The following is a 19,501-nucleotide window of genomic DNA, read 5'->3' as shown; positions in this document are numbered from 1 at the left end:
CACACAGCAAGGGCTCTGGGAAGAGCGGCCCTGACACCAGCCTCAGACTCTCCACCTGCACAAGGCAGAGGCAGAAACAGCGGTGGGGTCTGGCAGGCAGACACCTAACTTGGGCACTGGTAGGAGGCAGCAGGAGGCCACGGGCAAGGGGCTGGGAGGGGACTGGCAGGGGGACAGCACTGACCAGCAGGATGGAATGCTTATGACGCCCTGCTGGTTGTGGGGAAGGGGGTCCTGTGCACACCTGGTAAAGGGGGAGGCTGCCCTGGGAAATGAGGTTTCTTTCACCAGAGAACAGCTCTCAACAGCTCAGGTCAGCTCAAGTCCCACTGGGACCCAGAGAAGGCTGGGAGGGGGCCACGCACGGCAGTGGGCATCCCAGGGCAGTGGGCAGCCGGGTTGTATCCACCCAGGCCTCCACCCAATCCCAGAGCAGCTGAAAGCCCCTCCTCCTAGGCCTGTTGCTCCCAGGTCAGTCTCTCCCATAGGAACCCTTCATGGGATCCCACCCTGGGACCCCGGAACCTCGGCTAGAGCCCAGGGCGGCCAGGATAGAAGCCAGCAGAGCAGACCTACATCCAGACAGAGGAGAGAAAAAGCCAGGAAAAACCTGCTGGCCACAGAGACACGGCAGAGATGACCGAAGTGGAGAAAGATGCAGAGAGGACAGAGGCGAGAGGAGTGGTGATAGAGACAGAGGACAGAGCCAAGGGGACGGGCAGGAGGTCAGAGAGCGAGAGCCTGAGGCCTCCCAGGAGCTCTGAGCGAAGGTCCAGGGCCAAGCGGCGCGCTCGCACATCCCAGGCCCCGCCACGCGCACCTTCGCCGCTTCCCAGGTGTGCAGGGCCAGGTGTCGCTGTGGGCAGCCCCCAGAGGCACTGCTCTTCCCAAAGCCCGGCGGCGCCCAGCGGCCAAGGGCTGACCTTGGTCCCCACTCCCTCCCCTTCTCCTGGGAGCTCCGACTCAAGCCCCGCCCCCACGCGCCCCTTCCTCCTGTCCTGCCCGCGCCGCGCCGCGCCGGGCTCCCGGGCTCACCCTGGGGCGCAGGTCGGGACGCGGCTGGCAGGGGGCGCCCGCTGTGCCTCACTCGCAGTCACCGGCCCGCGCTGGGTGCTCCCGCCAGGGCTGCCACGCTCGGCTCGGGGCTGCTCGCCCTGGTGCGCCCTCCCCGGCTCGCTCCCTTCCTTCCTCCCCCGCGCTCTCCGCCCACAGGCGCTCCCTCGCCCTGCGCCTCATTCACACTCGCGCCTCTCGGCTCCCCGCCTCGCAGCTCTCCTTCCCAGGTCGCAAGCACCCCGGCCTCATCCACCCTTTGACAAAACCACTTCTCCCAGAATGTGATCCTGGTCACTTGAGACCCAGCCTCAAGTTTGAGGTTTAGGAATTCAGGGGGGCAGATACATAGAAAGAGGACACCCTCCACCTGAGGGATCATTGAAGAGGACAAGGACAACACCCAAGTGTGAGGGCCAATGCGCGTGAGGGGGTGGCGACACCACAATGCTCCTCTTTAGTCTTCAACCCCGATTCCATTCCCAAAAAGGAACAAAAGAGCCTTGGGACAGTCTCATTCAGCCTGGTGTCTACACCTGAGGCCAAGGTGAATAACCTCTGACCCGCACAACTGCCCATCCTTCCACCATCCAGCATCTAACATCCACCATCAGTTATCCAACATCTAAGACCATCCACCCAACATCCACAACCCACCATTCAGCGTCCAGGTACCCAGTCACCACCATCTAGCATGCATCTTCCTTTCATGGCTCTCCCACCATTGAATCACCGTCCAACCACCACCCAACGTCAGCCGTCCACCATCCATCCACCATCAATAAACCAACACCTGCCCCATCCACAATCCACCACCTAACTTCCACCATCTAATTACCATCCATTCAGTCTCCATCATTCAACCACCATCCATCCATCACGCAGCCATCCATTCACCACCCACACCCCCCATTTACCAAGCATCAATACACCATAAAATTACCCATTAGTCCAATACTGATTCACCATCCATCCATCCACCACCTATGCATCCATCATTCACTATCTAACAGCTTTCTATCAATATTTAACAACTATTTATCCATCTACCGATCATTTATCCGTTCACCACATATCTGGTTGTCAATCACCAAACTACTATCTACTGTCCATGTATTTGAATTTATCCACCACCCACCCATTAGTCTCCAGCCAGCCAACCACAATTCCTCCATCTACAATTCAGTCACCAGCCATTCCCCATACCTAATCCATTCTTGTTTCTATGAACCATAACCCACCATTCATCCACCTCTTATTCCTATCCACCATGTATTTATCCATTCATCGCCCATCTCACAATATACTCTTTCCATCCACCCATCATCTGGCCATAATTCATTATTCATCCAAAAACCATTCAGATATCATCTGCCATCCATCCATATTCATCTATTCCAGAAAAATTTATTGAGTGCCTTGCTGTGTACCAATGCTTGTTTTAGGTGCTGGGGATAGAGTAGAGAGACAGCAGTGAGCGTTCATCCACCACAATCCATCTGCCATTACAACCCATCTACCACTAGAACCCATCCATTCATTATCTGTGCATCATCCGTCATCCATTTTTTACCATCCACTCAATACCCATCTTCATTCATCATCCATTCCCCATCCACTTGCCATCTATCCGTCTTCCTCCATTTATACATTAAACCATCCATTTGCAATACACATTCACTACCTACCATCCATCCACCATCTTCCCATCCACCATTTATCTTTTATGCAACCATATTCCAAGATGTAGCCATTTATCATTTAGCCATCAACCATTCATCACCTAATCACCATCTATCCATCCAGAACCCATCTATTCATTATCTATCCTCCATCCACCTTCCATCTACATTTCCCCAGTACATAAAACATTACCCACTGACCTAGCAATCACCCATTTATTTGCCATTTGTGCACCATCCAGCCACCATGTACTTGTCCACCATTCATGATCCATCCATCGATCATATATCTGTTCACATTTATCTACTGTCTAGCCATCCGTTCTTTATGGACATATTCTTCACAAGCATCTACTTACTATTGCCCACCATCCCTCCATACTTCCATGATTCATTCACCCAGTATGCATCCACCATCTACCACCTATTACCTGCAATGCACCCAGTATCTACAGATTATTTCAGTATCCATCAATCTTTCAATTTAGTGTCCACATCCACCTAACCTTTATCTATCAATCTACAGTCTGTTTATCTGTTTATCATCACTTAATCAACTACCATTACATAGATGCATTCACCATCCACCATCTTCCATTCGTCCACCATGTAGCACCACCGTCTACCACGCTTCCAGTACCTGTTTACCATTATCTATACACCATCCATCCACACACACATCCTGCCATTGCATCCATCATTCATCCATTAATCCACCTCCTGATCCATTCATCTCCCACCAACCATCTGTCCACTTAGTAAAATACCCATCCATCATTCTGCATTCCTCATTCATCATGCATTCATCTTATATTATATTTTCATGTTATCCACATACATAAACATCAAGTAATCATTCTCACTTCTTTTCCATTACCCATCTCCCTCAGTCACCCATCCACCTATCTTATCACAATTCTTCCACTCGTTCATTCATAAACTAAGCATTTCTTTATCAATAAATATCAATATTATACACAAATAATAACCATGTATTACTCAGTGTGAGTGCTGGATTCTGAGGTCATTGGTGAATAAGAGTCCATACTCACTGTCTGATGGATTCACAGTCAGATGGTTCGAAAACCAGACAGAGATATATCAGCGTAAACATGTACATTGTGTCTAAACCCCAGCGCCCCATCCTCTGGCCATGGGGTGGCTCTAGCTCTTAGCACAAGTTTCTGAGGAGGACCGGGGAGGAGGCATCCGTCAGGATCAGCAGAGGCCTGATCTGAGCAGGGCAGCTGCAGCGTGGGAGACCTGATGACGTGGGTGAAAAGAGAGGTGAGAGTGGACAAGGAGGTGGGCAGGGATCACACAGGCTGGGGACACCCAGCTAAGGGATGGGTCCCTGATGACAAACAGGGAGTTCTGGGAGGGTTTTAGGTAGGCAAGCACCCCAGTCAGCTAAGTTCAGAGAAAGGAGACCCCGCCCACCCGCCCATACAAATACACTTCTTCGCAGGAGCGTACCTGAACCAGAAGGACAGGGGCCTGCCTTAAGTTCACACAGCAAGGCGAGGGTGGTCACGGTGGCTGCAACTGCACCAGCTCAGCACTTAGGCACCCTTGTGTCAGGAAAGCATGTGCCACCTCCCACCATCCCATCCCCCCAAAGGCCATCCCACCTCCTTTGCGCTTGGTCAGGATTTTCTCTCTTTACTTGCTAATGACGGTGCTAGCTGTCACCTAAGGTGCTGCCTTTTAGCCAAGGTGTTAGCTACAAGGGCCTCACCTCTCCTGCGGATGGCCCCTAATAGGGCTCTCAGGCAGTGCTCAAGGCCCTGGAGCAGCAGGCTGGGGACGGGGAGTATCTTTAAGCACAGGCCTGGAGGCCCATATCTGAGCCCACAGAGTTCCTCTCAGGGCCCATCTTTGCCTCCAGCCTTCGATTCTGCTTCTAGCCCTCCCTTCTGCCCTCCACCATGGACCCTTCTCCACAAGAGACAGACAGATCTGGAGGCAGGAGCTGTGTGTCCCGGCCATGCCCAGTGTTTGCTGTGTGTCCTTGGGAGGCCCTGCACCTCTCTGGTGTTCCTGCCAATGCAGTAAGAGAATGGAGTACCAAATGAAGAGGAAGGACCAACCATCTCTGATGTTCCCTGGCCTTAGTGAGGCTGGAGTTATCCCCTTCCCTTCTCAGCCGCCTCACGTACATGGGCCCTCCAAAGCTTGAATGGACGAGGGTAACGGCTGGAAGTCCTCAGGGTGGGTGGACTCCTGGCTCTGGGCCAGGAAGGTTTGCTTTTGGCGCCCTCTTGTGGCTATCTCGGAGGTAAACACGCCGGACTTCCGCGGTGGCCACAGCAGAGCATCCCGCATAAATTTTTTTAATGTAATTTTTTAAATAGATGAATAGTCGGCTTACAATGTTGTATTAATTTCTGCTGTAAAGCATAGTGACTCAGTTATACACATATATGTTCCTTTTCATTATAGGCTATTAAAAGGTATTCAATACAGTTCTCTGTGCTATACAGTAGGACCTTGCTGTTTATCTATTTTATATACAGTGGTTAGTATCTGCAAATCTCGAACTCCCAACTCTGCCCCGCCCACCGACCACCCGCCTTTCTTCCGTGTCTATTTGAATGTGAGCACCTTGGTCCTATAACTTTGTCCTCAAGTGTTGATCCTCTGTGAGAGGCAGGTGCAGGACAGGGTCCCTCTGCCCTCGGTGGGCCAGTGGGTCCGAGGTAAATGGCCCTAGGGGAGGAGCGGACGGGCCCAGGGGATGGATTGAAAGCCAGGGAAGAGGGAGGTCCGGGTGCAGAAAATACCCCATTACCGGCTAGAATGAAAGGCCCCGAGACAGAGATTTTCAGCAGTCTTGTTCCAGCACTAAATTCCCAGCCCTTGAAGATGGTTGACTGAACATTTCTCTTTAATGTAAATAGTCAGATTTCGGAGTTTTTAAAATAAGAGAATCACACCAACAGCTGTAGCCCCAGGGAGCGTGGGCGACTGAGCAGGCGGGCAGGGCGCCCTTCACAGCGTCTGCAGGACCCAATGGCCGCCGGCGCTGCCATCAGCCTCCACCACAGCATCCCTTGAGGCCTGCGATGTGCTCCGCCTATGCTGAGCGCCGGAACAACTAGGGGGAGGGCAGGTCCCAGGGGTCGGGGGAGAGTGTCCTCCCAGTGAGGCTGGAGTGGGACGAAGAGGACACAGGCTTGCCCCCAGCCCCGAACCGCCCTCCCTTGACCTGCACTGCCGCTGCCCTGAGCCTGACTGAGGGGACCGGGTTGAATGCGGTTCTGAGACAAGGCGTCAACTGGGGTGGGCAGGTCGCGGAGCTCCAGGGGTCCCGCCAGGACGTTCAGGGTGGGGCGCGGAGCTTCTCTCGAGCGCCCCCTCCCGGCGCGCGCGACAAACGCCGGCTCACCTTCCCTAGGACCCCGGCGCGGGAGGGCGAGGGGGGCGGCCCCGCGCAGGTGGAGAGCTGGGGAAGCTGGGGCGCCCGCGTCCTCCGCCCCGCTCCTCCCGCCCACGAACCCCGACCAAGGAAAGGCAGATCGCGGGCAGCGGGCCTGGGGCCTGGGGCCTCGCCCCTCCTCCGACGGGGGCGGGCGGTGAAGGCAGCGCCGAGCGCTGCCCGAGCGACACCCGCCCTCCCCTTGGCCGCAGGTGGCTCGGAGTCTGTCTCTTGGTCTGTTTCCCTGAGTCTCCGGACCTCCCTCCTTCTCCCCTCGGGGGCGGGTAGGGATTCCGGTCGCACCAGCCGGCGAGGGAGGGTGCGGTTGACCTTCCTTCCTCGCTCGGTGCCGCTGCCCTCACCCTCTACCCCTGGCACAGCCGGGGAAACTGAGGCATGGAGAAAGAGTCGGCCCGAGAATCGGAGGCGAAGCTGGACAGGATCCAGGGCCCAGGACATCCTGCTCTCCAGGGGAGGAAGGGGCTCGCTCCCTATTCCAGAGGCTCGGAGCGCTCGCTTGGCGCCTCCGCGCGCAGGGAGCTCAACTCGGGCGGAGAAGGGAGGATGCGGGTCTGGCTCAGCCGGGATGGCCTAGGGGACTCGGGGGGCCCATCAGAAGACTGTAGCCAGGGGTCCGGGAGGAGGAAGCGGTGCTTGATACCCGGCTTGGAGGACAGGGACAGGTGGGGACGGAAGCGGGAGAGGCATCCAGATGTGGGGACGACGGCGCGGGCAAGCGAGCTTGGGGCTGCTGCTGGGATCCGAGGCTGGTCCCACCGCGGAGTTGACCGAAGCTGCAGGAGAGGAAGGGAGCCGTCCAAGGCCACGCCCACGGAGGCCATCCGGCCATCCGGGCCATCCTGGCCAGAGTGCTCTGCCTACCATAGGGGACAGTGTTGTCGCCTATCCTTCCCTCTGCCTCACCCCAGTCCTTCCGCTGGGTGCAGGGAGGGCAGGGCAGGGTTCATGGTCCTGGGTTTAATCTCCAGAGCCTCCTGAGGACTCGCCCACTGCCAGGACCTCGCTGGCCAATCTTGGGGATACCCCAGGTCTTGGCTACATGTGGCCACTCCACCCTCACTCCCCTGAGCTGCAGCTCCTATTCACAGACGTGGGGACAAATCGTGCTCCAGGATGTGCTGGTAAATTAGCAATGACTAAAGTTTAAAATATGTGCCCTTTTATGCCTACTTACCTTTGTATAGCATTGAATGTTCTGGAAGTACAGCAGAATTCTAGCAGAGACTGCATCACACTTCCCACGTACACGGCACTGGCTGGTGCTTTGCCTAGCTCATTTAATCACGGAACCCCTGTGAGGACGGTATATTGTCATTTCATTCTATGGAGGAGACCAGGCATAGAGAGGCTAAGGAAACTGCCCAGGGTCACAGAGCTGAGAGACAGGGCTCGGATTTGAGTGGGCCCAAGAGAATTGCTGCTAACCACTGGGCCGGGCTGCATCTCTGGGGTAAGGGGCACAAAGGGGTCGGGAGACACACCCCTCACTGCACCTTCATTTAACACTGTCCAGCCACACCCCAGCTGGGGCTCAGCCAATCTGGTGGGTCCTCCAGACTTCACAGTAGCTCTGGAGACTGGGGTTAACCTCTGTTCCTGGGTACAGGCTCAGACACAGGCTCAGAGAGGGAAGTGGCTCCCCGGGCTCATAGCACAGAACTGAAGCTGGGATTCAGTCTTCTGAGCCCCTCCTGCCCCCCAAGACCAGCTGCCTACAGGGGAGTCTGGAATCAGCCCTCCTCTGCAGCCACCGGCCCCAGGGGCGTCGAGTCCCTGCAGACAGACAGGATGGGTGTTAGGCCCGCGGACAGATGGCGCAGAAACTGCGCACTCCCCGCACCCTCCTGCTTGATTCTTGGGGGCTGGGCTCCAGAAGCCCCCACTTCAACCTCCTGCGTGCCTGGTGGCAGAGGCCTGATGTGAGCAAAACTGGTGAGGGAAGGCAGTCCTCAGGGAAGGAGGGTAGGCAGGAGTCCTCCCCACCCAGCCGGGCCTGTGGGTGGGGGCTGGGCTGGGTTCCAGGCCTGGAGGCTTAGTGGATGGTGGCTCCACCAAGAGGTGGGGCCTGGCACCCCTGGTCCTGCCCAGCCTGTGTGCCTGGGAACAGCCAGCAGAACGCACGCCCCCCCCACCCTCCCCCATCCCAGCAGCCCCAGTCTTCCTCTGCCCCAGTCCCCACCTCTGGCTGGTCATTCAGCCTCTCATCCACCGTTTCCTCCTGCGTCCATTCACCAAGCGTGCAGTGCGACATCTGCTGTGCCAGGTGCACCTCACGAGTGGGGACAACACCGCAAACGCCCGCGCCCCAAGGCCATGCGCTGTGGGCCCCTCCCTAGTTGGGTGGGATGGTGGGGAAAGGCCGGAAGAGCTGCTGAGAGGGGCGACTCGGGCAGCAGGCCCTGCGGGTCCTGAAGGTCAATTTAGGGAGATTATCCTGAGCTCTGTGAGGGGCCGGTTAGACCCATGATGATAATAGCGATTCTAACGGTGCTGAAGACAGGGTCCGAGTGCCCTCTGTGCCTGCCGGCCCACGGCCACTTTGTTGGAGGTGGGGATCCGTATTCTCGCTTAGCAGATGAAGGGTAATTTGCTGACAGGTGTCAGCATCCCCCCAGGCTCAGTCAGGTGTATCAGAGGCCGGAGGCCGGCCAGGCAGTGTCCACACTAGCTGTCTCCGCGATGGTCATCAGGGCTCCCTCCCTCCCACCCTCACTCAGACCTGGGGACTGAAGGGAGTAGGTGGGAGGTGAGTGCCCACCATGGCCCAGAGCAGAGGCCCCGAGGTGGTGGTTCCTAGTCCCAAACTGCAGCAGACCAGCGTGGAGGCCCCTCCCCAGTGCTTCTGGGTCAGTGGGTCTAGGGTGCACCTGTAACAAGTTCCCAAGGGTTATGCTGCTGGTTGGGTCAGGGGAGGAGTGTCATCATTCTGCCTCTTTCAGGCCTCTTCTGTCCACATAGCAAGCGAGACGTGTTGGCCTTGCAGCCTGGGGACGACCCTGCACTCAGAGTCGATGCCCAGACCTCTGCTGGCCACGCAAGCCTGGACGAAGCCCTGGGTCCTCCATTAACTCCCTGGGTGCCCCAGGACAGGTTTCTCACCCACCCTGAGCCTCAGTTTCCTTATCTGCACGATGGGAAGGCGGACAAGGTTGCATGCAGGTAAGTAAGAAGCTGTGTGAAAAGTGCTAGGCACATAGAGGTCACAGGGGTTAGTGTGCCTTAGCAAGTTGTTCTTCCTTCCTGGGAAGGTGACACCAGTCTCGGTGAGGAGGCACTGTTCTTACCGCATTGAGGAAAGTTTGCACAAGGCGGTAGGCCAGGCTGCCTGGGCTCAGAAGCTGGCCCTGCTGTTCACCAGCAGTTACTTCGCTTCACCGAGCCTCAGCTTGCTTTTCTGTAAAAGGGGGCGATTCCTGTCCCTGCCTCCTTGGGGGTCTCAGCAGGTTGGTCTGTCAAGAGCTGTGCACAGGGCACTTACAGTGTTTGCAGTGTTTGCTGTGAATCCTTGGTGTCCTCCCTGAACCCCATCCCATGCCTCCTCCCTGACTTCCTTGTCCAACCGCCACACCAGGCCATGAGTAATTCCCTCCCTTAGCAATAGTGCTGTAGGTTCTGGGAGGGGAAATCCTAGATCAAAGGCTCGAAGGGCCCCCTTTGTCCCTGAGGCAGTGGGGAGCCATGGAAGGCTTTTGAGCAAGAGAGGGATGTGATCAGAGCCAGCCTTTGGGAAATGCCTCTGGCAGCCAGTGGAGGATGAGTGAGACTCCCAGGTAGCAGAGGACAGTGGGGCAGGGACGCGGCTGCACAGGCTGTGCTGATGGCCGCCTCCAGTCTCTCATCTTCCACTGTCATCACCATCAACAGCTACTACCTATTAGTGTGACTCAGACTTCCTGCACTTAACATGACCAGTGTGCCTGCAGGCTGCACCCGTGACCCTGCTGCAGTCTCTCCATGACTCTGCGGGAAGAGTCTCCATCTCCCTTTCAGATGAAGAGCTGAGGGTCACAGAGTCACGCTGGCTGGTCTAGTCTTCTCACCCAGCCCACGGAGCACCCCGAGCGGGCAGATGCTGGGTACTGCTGGGCTCAGTGCTTCTGAATGCAGGGAACGTTCCTGGTGGCACTGGGTGTTTCCCGCAAGGACACGCATGGGGTATCAGGAGGGAAGGACCTGCAAACCCGCAGCCACGGCTACACCCAGGTGCCACGGTGACAAGAGGCAGCACACTCAAGTGAGGACTGTCTGACCTTCCCTCTCTCCGCCCTTGCTGCCCTTACGTGGGGCCCCTGCCTCCTTCCTCCCGGCCCACACATCCTGGGGGCACTCTCTTTGTGTCTGACCCTGGCAGAGCCCTGGCTCATGCCCGACCTTCAAAGTCCTCCAAAGTCAGCTGGGAGGTTGAGGAGGAGGAAGAGAAACACCCTTCAGGAAGAGAGTGGCGGGCGGCAGGAAACCTCAGGAACCACCAACGGGGTCACAGCGCCTGGACCCAGGCAGCGGGTGGGGGGGGCGGAGCCGCTGGGCCCCCCAGCCGGAGCTGCCCGCCCTCGGCCATTCCGCCCTGGCCGCCTCCTCCTCTCATCCTGTGCTGGTGTTTTCTCTATCTGGAAAGCCTCATGCAGCTTCCTTTTGGTTCACTTCTCAGCTACAGTGTTACTGCTGTAGGGGCCTCCCTGCGTCCCCCACCTACAAGGCGGCCACCGCATTCCCTCTCAATCTCATTACCAGGTTCACTCTCTTCCAAGCCCTCGCTATTCTCCAAAATTCTCTTCTTTAACTCTTCTGTGCAACGGTCTGTAATCTGTCCCTGGACTAGTGTGGACACTTAGGCTACTGTCTGGGCTGCTCCTATATCCTTGGCACCTGGAACAGCGTGGAATCTCCATCATTTTTTTTCCTTCATCATTTTTTAAACGGCTAATGGAATGCCGTATTTTGGAGGTACCATTATTTATCTGTTTGTCTACTGCTGGACATTTAGGTTTTCATTATTTGAGTTGCAAAGAACCGGGTAATGAATATCGTTGCCCCAGGACTGCATTGGTCAGAGTCCCAGCAGGGGGCCCCGCAGGCTGGCACAGTGAGGACAGCATTAAAACTGGCCTATTTCCTGAGGTGCGAGCAGGATCTGCGGCACTTAGGAAGGGATGGGGGAGCCCTCGCGGCGGGCAGTTGGGGGACTGTTACACCTCCGGGCGGAGGACCACGGGAGGGAGGGATGGCCAGAACCTGGGGACAGCTGCTTCTTCAAGGAGGGGGTCTGAGGCACGCCGTGGCTGCACAGGGAAGGGGAAGCTGGGGACGAGATGCCCATCTCACCCTTCCAGTCTCCCCATCCTGTGGGCACAGCCCATCAGGGACACAAAGCAGGCGGAGAAGGGCAGAGAGCAGTGGAGGGGCAGAGGCATACTGCCCGCCCACCCTGTGGCCTTCAGCATCCACCCTCGTGCTGTGCGGGAAGCGGGTCCTCAACACCCAGAAGGCACAATGATGCAGCAGCCCCTGATTTTCCTGGGTGATGGCGACTGGGGAGTGTGCCAGCTTGAAGCCAGAGATGTTGAGCATCACAGAACTTTTCATATGAGGTGGGGGCGGAGACAGGCATGGACAGGCAGGCGTGAAGGAAGCAGTCCCGGGGGGCCTTGCTGGGACAGCGCCTGCTTCCCATACGTTCTCCACCCACCCACCCACTCCCCTTCCCCCTCAGTCAGACCATCAGTGGAACTTCTTTTTTAGCCTTGATGGGATGGCCCAAACTTTTGTTCCTCCAGGAACTGAGTGCCTTAGGGGCCTGCCATTAATGAGCTGCTGTCCCTTTTCCCAATAAGAAAAACCATCAAGCACCACAGTGAAACCTCCGGGCTCCATGCGTAGTCCTCCCGGCCCCCATGTGTAGAATCGATTCAGATTCCCCCTGGTGCCTGAGATCAATATCCCCTGCTCAGCCTGCTGGTTCGGTGACAGGAGGAACCAAGAGTAGCCAGTGGGGGGGAGGGACAGCCTCAACTTCAATTCATTGGAAGTGTGACTGTGTTTCCTGATGGAGACGTTCCTTCCTTGGACACTAGCCCAAGGTCACAGGAAGGAAAGCAAAAATTCCGCCAGTGTGCTATTTGATGTAATAGTGGAAGGGGCCACTCGTACCCCATTGCTTGGTTCCTGGACCCATGCTTTTGGGCTGTAGGGGGATGACTCCATAGAATGCCTACTGAGTCGAGACATATGCCACACCCTGTGGGCTGGCACTTGAACCTTGCAGGGTGTTGGCTCTGATTCAGCACCAGAACTAGTCTTCTGCAGACCGTTCCACCATTCTCCCAAGCCAGCTGCTTCTGGGCGATGGGGCACAGGATAAGTCCAGGGAATTTTATGGGCTCAAGCTCTCTGCTATTCTTTCTTCATTGAAAAATGAGTCCCTCAGTCCAAGGTGATGTTGCTTGGGTTGCCATGGTGATGGATAAATAAAGCACCCCCCAAGATCACAAATGGTGGCGCCAGTGGAAGCAATGTGGCTAGAAAGGCAAGTCCTGACCTGAAATACGTAAGGGCGAATGGCTGTACTTTCCATGATGAAAGGGGTCCAACGCCATCATGCTGGCCACCAGGCAGCTGCCTGGTTCCTCTGGGGAATGGCACCATGTTAGGAGCTCAGTGTGTGTCTCTGCTGTTGACGAGGTGGGCACTCGGCCATAAGGAAAGCCAAGGCAACCTGGGTGAGGGAGGCTTGTGTGGCTGAGGCCCGCGTCCTCAGAAGAGGTCGTCCTGTTTGACACGCAAGGGCTTCCTCCACAGTGGATGTCCTTTGGTGAGTATTCATTCACACCCTGTGCCCATTCTGGGAGCTCTGCTTGCGTTTCCCCCAAATATTCTAGAAACTATTTATTCTTTCCAAGTCTCTGATCACTTGGCCAATCCGCTAGCAGCTGCCCACGAAGCAGCACAGTCCGGCCCTCTGGGAGAACTTCTCCTGACCGCGGTCTTTCAGGGCTTCTCCCGAGTGTGTCTGCAAAGCAGTAGGCATCTGTCTCTGGCTGGAACCAGCACCCCAGGCAGGCCAGTCTTTAAATCAGGCACATGCTTTTTCCTCCTCTGTTGACTGATCACAGCACTTCCCTGAGGGCATAGCTGTGGGTTGAAGAGAGCTGGTAAAAGTAGGAGCAGATACCTTGGAGTCTAAGCCACCTACTCATGAAGTCTCCTTGTTCTTTCCAGGTCTGCTGGGGCCCAGCTTCGCTTCACAGTGGAGCACTGGGTGCACATCCAGGTTTCAGATTTGGTGGATAAGACACATCTGCTTCATGATGGACAGCTTGGGCTTTATAGTTTCCTGGTATCCACAGCCAGGCAGTAAGACTCTACTAAGACCCAGCAGCAGGCCAGGAGCTGCCTTTGAAATGGAGAAGAGTTGTTGGCAGAAGAGCCAACATGGCCTTACTCCAAAACTCTGGGTGGATGCACAGTGATTTTCCTATGGGGACTAGCTCCCCAGAGCATCTCTGTCTGCCACACACTCAAAACCATGGGGTCTGCTGGATCATGAGGCTGGATCATGGCAGGGCAGCTAGCACTGTAGCCTGGACCTGTTGAAGCACCATTTGTTCTCTAGGCTCCATTCAAAATTGGCAGTCTTTGTGGGTACCCAGTAAATGAATCAGGGAAGCTTACCCAAGTAGTAAATGTGTCTATAAAATCCAAAGAAGCCAACCAGGCACTCACAAGAAACATCAGGAAAAAAAAAACTATATTAAGACACATCATAATCAAATTGTCTTCATTGTGGACCTCCATATGTCTGAAAATGTCTGTATTTCTACCTTCATTTTTAATTTATTTTGGGGGGGGTGGAGGGAGAAGATAATTAGTTTTATTTATTTATTTTTAATGGAGGCACTGGTGATGTCATCTTTACCTTTGTTTTCTGCACATAATTTGTATTTTGTCCCCTCTGGCTGTTTATTTTTTTCTATGTCACTGGTTTTGAGCAATTTGATTATGAGGTGTCTTAATACAGTTTTTGTTTTCCTGATGTTTCTTGTGCTTGGGATTCACTGATCTTCTTGGATTTGTGAGTTTATGGTTTTCATTGAGTTTGGAAATTTTTCTGCCATTATTTCATTATTTCTTCAAATATTTTTTTCTGTCTCTTTCGTTCACTTGGGACCCCAATTATCCATATATTGGACCACCTGATATTGTCCCACAGGTCACTGCTATTCTGAGTTTTTTTATTCTTTTTCTTCTTACTGTTTTATTTTAGATAAGTTCTATTGTTATGCCTTCAAATTCACTAGTCTTTTCTCATGTAATATCTAATCTGCCATTAATTCAATACAGTATGTTTTTCATCTCAGAAAGGGTAGTTTTCATCTCTAAAAGTTCTATTAGGGTTTTTTTTTTTTTTTAAGTCTTTATAATTCCATTAACGTTTTGAACTTATGGAATACAGTTATGGTCACTGCTTTAATGTTTTTCTCTGTTAATTCTAACATTTGTGTAAGTTCTGGGTTGGGTTCAATTAATTGATTATTCTCTTCATTATGAGTTGTGTTTTCTCACCTGTTTCAATGCCTAGTAACCTTTGACTAGGTGCCTGGCATTCTGATTTTACTTTTTTGGGCACTGGATATTTTTATGTTCTTATACATTTTCTTGAGCTTTGTTCTGGGATGTAGTTAAATTACATGGAAACAGCTTGATACTTTTGGATCTTGTTTTTATGGTTTGTTATTTGGCTGCTTGGAGCAGTGCTCGGTCCCAGTATAGTTCCCACTCCCAAGGCACAACCTTCTTGAGAATCCTACCCAATGCTGGTGAATTATGAATTTTTCTAGTCTGGCTGGTGGAAAACAACACTATTATCAATGACTGTGAGTAGCACACACTCTTTCCTCTAACCCTTTTGAATGGTTTGCTCCTCAACCTTGGGTGGTTTCCTCCTACACACGTGCTGGTCAGAAGGCTGCTGGATACTCGGGGGACCCTCTGCCGATCTCTGAGGTTCTCGCTCCTTTGTGGTACTCTGTCCTGAGCACTCTAGCTGCTTTGCTCTCCCCAGACTCTCAGCTCTGCTTCCTCACCTCAAGCAACCCACTGGGCTGCCCACCAGTCCCCCTCCCTGGCTGGGCAGTCATAGGGATCCCTTTTGTCTAGTCGCAGGGATCACTGTCCTTCGTCACCTGGCTTCTAGCATCACGAAAACTGTTGTTTCAGGTACTCTGCTTATTTTCTTCATTGTTTCAGGTAGGAGGGTAAATCTGGTCCTCATTGCCCCCATCTTGATTGAAAGCAGAAGTTAATTTGCATTTTCATGTCAATGAGACTGAGTGTGTTCTCATATGTCTATTGATCCTTTGGATTTCTTCTTCCATCTATTTCCTTGTTCATATTATTTGCTCATTTTCCTTCTGGATTATTATTTTTTAAACTTTTTTTATTGAGTTATAGTCATTTTACAATGTTGTGTCAAATTCCAGTGTAGAGCACAATTTTTCAGTTATACATGAACATACATATATTCATTGTCACATTTTTTTCGCTGTGAGCTACCGTAAGATCTTGTATATATTTCCTTGTGCTATACAGTATAATCTTATTTATCTATTCTATATATATATTGGTCAGTATCTACAAATTTCAAACTCCCAGTCTGTTCCTTCCCACCCTCCTCCCGCTGGCAACCACAAGTTTGTATTCTATGTCTATGAGTCTGTTTCTGTTTTGTATTTATGTTCACTTGTCTTTTTCTTTCTTTCTTTCTTTCTTTCTTTCTTTCTTTCTTTCTTTCTTTCTTTCTTTCTTTCTTTCTTTCTTTCTTTCTTCCTTCCTTCCTTCCTTCCTTCCTTCCTTCCTTCCTTCCTTCCTTCCTTCCCTTTCTTTCTCTCTTTCTTTCTTTCTTTCTTTCTTTCTTTCTTTCTTTCTTTCTTTCTTTTCTTTCTTTCTTTCTTTCTTTCTTTCTCAGATTCCACATATGAGTGATCTCATGTAATATTTTTCTTTCTCTTTCTGGCTTACTTCACTTAGAATGACATTCTCCAGGGACATCCATGTTGCTGCAAATGGTGTTATGTTGTCATTTTTATGGCTGAATAGTATTCCATTGTATAAATATACCACATCTTCTTTATCCAGTCATCTGTCGATGGACATACAGGCTGTTTCCATGTCTTGGCTATTGTAAATAGTGCTGCTATGAATATTAGGGTGCAGGTGTCTTTTTGAAGTAGGGGTCCTTTTGGATGTATGCCCAGGAGTGGGATTCCTGGGTCACATGGTAAGTCTGTTCCTAGTCTTTTGAGCAATCTCCATACTGTTTTCCACAGTGGCTGCACCAACCTGTATTCCCACCAGCAGTGTAGGAGGGTTCCCTTTTCTCCACAGCCTCTCCAGCATTTGTCATTTGTGGACTTTTGAATGATGGCCATTCTGACTGGTGTGAGGTGATACCTCATTGTAGTTTTGATTTGCATTTCTCTGATAATTAGTGATATTGAGCATTTTTTCATGTGCCTTTTGATCATTTGTATTTCTTCCTCGGAGAATTGCTTGTTTAGGTCTTCTGCCCATTTTTGGATGGGGTTGTTTGTTTCTTTCTTATTAAGTCGTATGAGCTGCTTGTATATTCTGGAGATCAAGCCTTTGTTGGTTTCATTTGCAAAAATTTTCTCCCATTCCATAGGTTGTCGTTTTGTTTTACTTATGGGTTCCTTTGCTGTGCAGAAGCTTGTAAGTTTCATTAGGCCCCATCTGTTTATTCTTGCTTTTATTTCTGTTGCTTGGGTAGACTGCCCTAGAAGAACATTTTTGAGATGTATGTCAGATAATGTTTTGCCTATATTTTCTTCTAGGAGGTTTAATGTATCTTGTCTTATGTTTAAGTCTTTGATCCATTTTGAGTTTATTTTTGTGTGTGGTGTAAGGGAGTGTTCTAGCTTCACTGATTTACATACTGCTGTCCAGATTCCCCAACACCATTTGCTGAAGACACTGTCTTTATTCCATTGTATATTCTTGCCTCCTTTGTCGAAGATGAGTTGACCACAAGTCTGTGGGTTCATTTCTGGGCTCTCTATTCTGTTCCATTGGTCCATATGTCTGTTTTGGTACCAACACCACGCTGTCTTGATGACTGTAGCTCTGTAGTAGTGTCTGAAGCCTGGGAGAGTTACTCCTCCCCTTCTGGAGTACTTCCATTTGTTCTTAATGAGTTGAAAGAGCACTGGCTTAAAGAAAAAGGGAAATTTTATTGTTTCATGGGACAAAATACCCCCTGCCCTTTCTCTTTTCTTCTAACAGGGACTGTGGCTGTTGGTCTCAAGTCCCACCTTTACAACTTGCGCTAAAAAGCAAAGATCAGCAAACGACAGCCTGCGGGCCAAGTCCAGTCGCCACTTGATTTCTGGTGCACATGCTCATTTGTTTACATATGGCCTATGGCTGTTTCCATGCTGTACCAGTAGAAGCAGAGACCACACGGCATGTTCAAAACCTAAAATATTTACTATCTGGCCTTTTGTGGAAAAAGCTCACTTGCCCCTGGTCTAAAGTAAAAGACAAGAAGTCCTGTCTCCCAGTTGTATTGTGAACTCCTCCAGGAGTTCTCTGGTTGGTATGGAGTGAATCGTATGGTGATCCTTGATCAGGCTGACAGAGAGCTGACCAGCCATCCTAGGGTGACACGTCCACCCCCTGCGGCAGCCCCTCTAGGGTTCTGTGAGCTGAGTGGAGCCAGAGCAGAGATGGGGGATGCAGTTGAGGGGACAGGGAGTGGCAGGCAGACAAACACAAAAGTGTTCAGCAAAAGGTCAATGACTTTTGTCTGGTGTACATGTTGTGAACGTGTCAGAACACGAAATTGAAATTCTGGGGAGCATCCAGAGATAACAGGTGTGAAATTATTAAAGGAGGTGTCAGATCACCATAGGTAGACTATCAAGGCAAATGCTTGGGAACCTGTCCCACACCTGGAATAAAAGGTGAGCACAAAAGAGAGAGGATCTGGGAACGTGGTCCTGCTGGGGCACAGATCATGGGAGCATCTTCCTTCACCTAAAGCCTAGTAAGGGTGGCTTCCAAGGGATTGTCCACAGAGCTTAAAAAGTGGCCCTCCTTTGGGGGCACAGGGGACTGAGGACAGTGGATGGGGGATGGACACCCAGCCACAGAAGAAGGCTCACGAGCTGCTTCAGAGGCAGAGCCGGGAGTGTATTGCTGTGTTGAGACCTGCCTGCTCCAGAACACCTGTCAGGGTGAGGGGTGAGAGAAAGCTTCCTGTGGACAGACATGAGCTGTGCAGACAGGTCTTCGTCACATGGATGGGTCATCTTAGGTTCTGTCCTATAGCCCCTAGGGAAGGGCATAGGGTCCCCTCCAGCCGCCAGGTAAATACCCACCTGGTGACACATCTGCCCAGGAGAGAGAATATCAGGGAACTGCTAGGGAGCCTGTGAATGTCCCCAGGAGGGAGGGGTCAGCTTACACTTTGCCAGACCGAAGATGAGACCACAGTCCCCCCCCGCCCCCAACACCTTACCCTTGCTCCTCTCTGGCAGCAGCCCCAGCAGGTGGAAGCAGGGCTGGGCTAGCTGAGCTGGTTGGGGAAGGAAGGAAAAGGGAAGCCACTGAGCATAGCCCCAGTGCACATCTCAGGAGCTAAAGGGCCCAAGGGTAAGATTCAAAGTTAAATCAAGTTCAACGGTTTGACTCTGCAGACCGGGACATTCTAACTTCTAAACTGAGACAGTGTGTGGTTTGGTTACCACATGTCGCACACGTTTCAGGATCTAGGGACAAGGCGAGGTTTAGTCTTGCGTGCGTTGTTGCAAAGACCGGAAACCCACTGTAGCCTGAGTAGGAGGAGTGTACTGTGAGGACACTGCTATGGCCTGAATGTCTGTGCCCCCAACATTCATATGCTGAAATCCTAACCCCCAATGTGATGTATCAGGAGGTGGGGCCTTTGGGAGGTGATCAGGTAATGAGGTTAAGCCCTCATGAATGGATTAGAGCCTATTTGGAAGAGGCCAGAGAGCTACCCCTTGCCACCATGTGAGAATACTGCAAGACAGCCCTCAGCTACCAGGAATAGGGACCGCGCTGGCACCCTGACCTTGGACTTTCAGTCTCCAGAACTGTGAGGACTGTGAGAAACAGATTTCTGTTGCTTGTAAGGCACCCAGTCTATGATACTTTGTTATAGCAGCCCAAAGTGATCAAGACAGAGACAGAGGAACCTCATGGGTGTTTGAGGACACTGAGATTCCCTGGTTTGGGGGACCCAAGTGGTCACACAGCCCCTAGTTTCTGAAATAACAATTCCTACGCATAA

This window comes from Camelus dromedarius, chromosome 5, assembly GCF_036321535.1.
Source record: "Camelus dromedarius isolate mCamDro1 chromosome 5, mCamDro1.pat, whole genome shotgun sequence".
NCBI classification, from domain to species: Eukaryota; Metazoa; Chordata; class Mammalia; order Artiodactyla; family Camelidae; genus Camelus; species Camelus dromedarius.
Note: the sequence above shows the minus strand (reverse complement) of the source record.